The 4,720-nt window shown below is 41.1% G+C and overlaps 1 pseudogene; it reads left to right on the forward strand.

The window, feature by feature from the left end:
• Positions 1–4,371: 4,371 nt before the first annotated feature.
• LOC124796693 lies at positions 4,372–4,489 on the forward strand (annotated as a pseudogene).
• Positions 4,490–4,720: the final 231 nt, after the last annotated feature.

Raw genomic sequence — 4,720 nt, forward strand, 5'->3', positions numbered from 1 at the left:
GAATGTCGTGTGAGTAAGCGTACAGTTGTGCATTGGTACTCTTTTTGTAGGGAAGTTTGTGGGGAACACATGAAATATAGGGGGCCGTTGGGGGAGCCGGATGTTATGGTCGAAACTGACGAGGCGCATTTTGGCAAAAGGAAGTACAACAGGGGGGGAACCTCCGGTGGGATTATGGGTTTGGGGGGCTGTAGTTTCAGATCAAGAGTGTGACGATGTAGTGTTGAAAGTAGTACCCACTCGAAGGAAGGAAGGAAGGAAGTTTTGGTTAGCTTAATTGAAGACCACGTTGCAGAGGGTTCCATTGTAATTTCACATGGTTTTATTCATACAGGGATTTAGGGGAAAGGAGTTGTCAGCATCTCGTAGTTAATCACAATACTGAGTTCAGATCATTATCCACAGGGGCTTGCACAAATAGCATCTATAGAGGGTTATTGGTCAGTTGTGAAATCTCTTGTAGGGAAGGGGAAACGCAGTATTTCCACACTTCAAAGTCACTTAGACGAATATTCATGGAGGCGTAGTATTCCCCAAACATATCGCCCGTTTAAATGTTTTGTTAAACGTGTTGGGCAGATGTACCGTCCGAAATATGTTAGCTAATTTCACATTAGGATGGGGGGTGGGGGAGTGAATGTTTGTGTCTGTGCGTGTATGTGCGTGTGTGTGGGTGTGGGGTTGCAATGTTTTGTTTGTTGTGTATGTGGGTATGTGATTTTTGTTGATGTCTTTCTAGGCGAGCTTCGGTTCTTTTAAGAACTTCCCGTGTGGTAAGTTTTGTTTACCATTTTTTTCTTTTACTGCATTTGACTATTTTGACGTATTTCATTGTTGTATTACACCATTACGTATGTTTTCGTGTACTCTAGTACGTAACAGAAATTTTGGAGGTGTCGTTCTTCTTTCGTTTCCGAGCACTGGTATCAGTACGATTTTTTCGAATCTGTGCCAGCAATATCGAAACGCCCGACACAACTAAAATTTGTATTCCGTCCTTCAGTTGACCTTTACATTGGCACTACCTATCCGAAAAGAACGACATATGTAACACTGATGAGATTTACCTATATATGTCAACTGGAGAGCATGATACAAATGTTCTGTATAGCTATATAGCTCAACTAAAAGAATGGGATACTATTGTCATTGTCGTGATCAAAACTATAACTTTCAGTCGATACTATTAGCATCGAAGGCGAAAAAAAAAAAGAAACTGTATCCCATAGTGAAGTACGGGATACAAATTGTATATGTGTCGTCTTATTGCCTCTTCAAGTAGTTTAACTGACACGGAAGGCAAAAACGTCAACATGTCAACGAAGTGTGAAGCTTGTGGCAGAGGCTCTGGAAGAAGATCCAGTGCGACTTGAGAAGAACTCTCTGAATCCACGGGAATTCCCACAACATTAGTATCCCGTATTCTTGCAATTGCTTTGAAGAAGAGGAAAATTTCTGAGAGGTGGGTCCCACACTGTTTGACTGCTGAAGAATAGCAGAAACTCCTGGACATGGCAACCTTGCTCAAACGAGTCGACCGCGAAGTTCAAGGATTCTTGCATCGAACTGTCGCTATTAATGAAACATGGTTTAGAGACTCTGAACCGCAGTTGAAATCACTGTTCTATGAGTAGAGAGCTTCAGATTCTCCACGTCCAAAAAAATTTCGACGCGCTCAATCAAAGTACAAGGAAATGATGATGTTTGCTTATGATAACCAAGGAATCGTCATGACAGAGTCCTACGTGGAACAAATATCACAGCAGTGTATTATCGTAAATTCATGCAAAACTTGCACAGAAAAATGCACAAAACCCGGCCATAGTTGCTCAAGGCTGGGCCACTCGTTCTCCACTACAATACTCGTCCGCATATCGGCAATGTTATAGCCCAAAAATGCACGAATACGGATGGGAAGTGTTGCATTCTATCTACAGCCCGGACATGAGTCAGCCAGACTTCGACTTGTTCCAGAAGTTGGAAAAACCTATACGTGGACGTCATTTTCTTCCCGTGGAACAGCTTTCTACCATCGTTATCCAAGCCATTCGATAGATGAACAGAAGAGGTGTCCTGGATGGAATAATAGAGCTTCCAAGACGTAGGGATTCAGTCATAGAGAGCAGGGAGACTATATAGAAGGACTGTAAAGAGATATTGAAAAAGTAAATAAAATAAACAAGAAAGAAATAATAGAAGAAATTACGACAATCAACAGCAACAACTGGACAGAACTACCGTGCCGGCATAATTTATTGTCTCCTCGTAGTTCTGCGCAGTTCAAACTGTACAGAGACATGCTAATGGGAGCGGTTCAGCTACCGGGGCTGACAGAGAACTGATAAAATTGGTGCAACCACCGAGAAAAAGGAAACATCGATGGTGGAACATGACATGCGACAGAGCCATAGAAGACAGAAATACAAGCCTGGAAAAAAAATGTAACCTCCACAGAAACACAAGAAAAATGGGAAAAATTAAACAGGATACAGAAAAACACTTCAAAAATCATCTGTAGAGAAAAAAGAGGTTACGAAAACAGCAGATTGAAGGACTTCACCAGAAACAACACAAGGAATTTTTACAGAATATTCCGTGAAAATATGACAGGAAATCAACCTCCAAGCTTATGCTTCAAAAGACAAAATGGAACACTGGAGAAAAATCCGAAGAAAAACTGTGAATTATTAGCTCAATATTTTGACACATTACTCAACGTGATGAACCAAAACAGAAATAACAGTTTACAAAACCAGAACCTAACCAGGACTCCGAACCCCCAACACACGAAGAAATAGTTAAAATAATAAAATCATTGAAAAATAACAGAGCGCCAGGAGAAGATGGACTGATAGCAGTAATATGGAAATTAGACCATGAAAACATTACACCCAAAATACACAGAACAATCAAAAACATCTGGGAAACAGAAAAAGTGCCAGAAGACTGGGAGTCATCCCTAATACACCCCCTCCACAAGAAAGGAGACAAAACAGACCCTAATAACCATGCAGGAATTTCGTTACTGTCTGTGACATACAAAATTCTATCCAAAGCGCTGTTAAATTGCCTAAAACCTCAGATAAATACACATGTCGGAGAATACGAAGCAGGACTCAAGAAGAGAAGATCGTGCAGTGAACAGATATGGTGTCTGAGAACAATATTAACAAGTAGGCCTACGATTCCATAGAGAAACACTTTTCAATACCGTACGCAGGAAGAAATGAAGGTAGACAACAAGACCAGAAAACTAATCCAGGAAGCATTAACAAATACAAAACACAAAGTGAAGTTCATGGGAGAGATCTCGGGACCGTTCGAAATCAAGACACGAGTGAGACAGGGAGATGATCTGTCACCCATTTTATGTAATGCAGTTTTAGAGAAAATAATCAGGACATGGGACAAAGGAGTCAATGGGGTAAAGATGGGGAGAGACAGAAATAAAACAATAAACATAAAATGTCTGGTCTTTGCCAATGATACAGCCATCATAACAAACAACAGAAAAGAAGCCCTAGAGCCACTAAATCAAATCGCAGCCAAAACATGACTACAAATTTCGAATGAAAAAACCCAGAACATGGACACAAAATCCACAGACAGAAACCCATTGGTAAACAAAAGTACGGAAAGATAGCACAGGCAGAAAGTTTCAAATACCTGGGAGAGATCATACAGGAAACAGGACTTAACTCGACAGCCAATGAAGAAAGAGTTGCAAAGCTACAAAAAGCTTACAGACTTATATGGAACTATTACAACAAAAAAAATATTTTTTTTAATTAATGCCAAATTAAGACATTACAAACCAGTAGTCTCACCAGAAGCCTTGTATGCCTCAGAAACGACAGTAATCAGGGGAAGAACGAAAACCAGGAAAATGGAAAAGCAAGAGAGGAAAACTGAGAAAGATCTATGGGCCAGTTCAGAGACAGGGGATCTGGATAAAAAGACCGACAAAAGAACTGTATAAACAGACAGAGACAATTACAGACAACATCATAAAAATAAGGGCTAAACTCTATGGGCACATTTATAGGATGAACGAAAATAGGCTGATCAAGATTTTTAACATAGTGATAAGTAATGTGATGAAAACTAACTGGGCAAAGGAAACCATGGAAGACCTCAAGAAACTAAATATCTCCACAGAAGAAATAACAAACGCAGAAAATACAGAGAAAAAATCAGAAAACAGAAATTCAAGGAAACACCAAAAGAGAAGTAACCAGGAAAGAAGTGGTCAGAAGAGAGGAAGAAGAAACACAGTGAATACCTGAGAGGCTTTTGGGAAGAGAAAATAAAGAGACAAAAAAAGTGCTATGAAAACTGATCGTGTTTTAATGCTCTCCTAAATGGGGAATTGGCAATGGCCTTGCCGCAGTGGATACACCGGTTCCCGTGAGATCACCGAAGTTAAGCACTGTCGGTCGTGGTCAGCACTTGGATGGGTGACCATCCAGGCCGCCATGCGCTGTTGCCATTTTTCGGGGTGCACTCAGCCTCGTGCTGCCAATTGAGGAGCTACTCGACCGAATAGTAGCGCCTCCAGTCAAGAACACCATCATAACGACCGGGAGAGCGGTGTGCTGACCCCACGCCCCTCCTATCTGCATCCTCCACCGAGGATGACACGGCGGTCGGATGGCGTGGCCTGAAGACGGAATGCTTTTGAATGGGGAATTAACGATAATAGTAATAATAATAATAATAA

Source organism: Schistocerca piceifrons, chromosome 4 (assembly GCF_021461385.2).
Source record: "Schistocerca piceifrons isolate TAMUIC-IGC-003096 chromosome 4, iqSchPice1.1, whole genome shotgun sequence".
Classification (NCBI taxonomy): Eukaryota; Metazoa; Arthropoda; class Insecta; order Orthoptera; family Acrididae; genus Schistocerca; species Schistocerca piceifrons.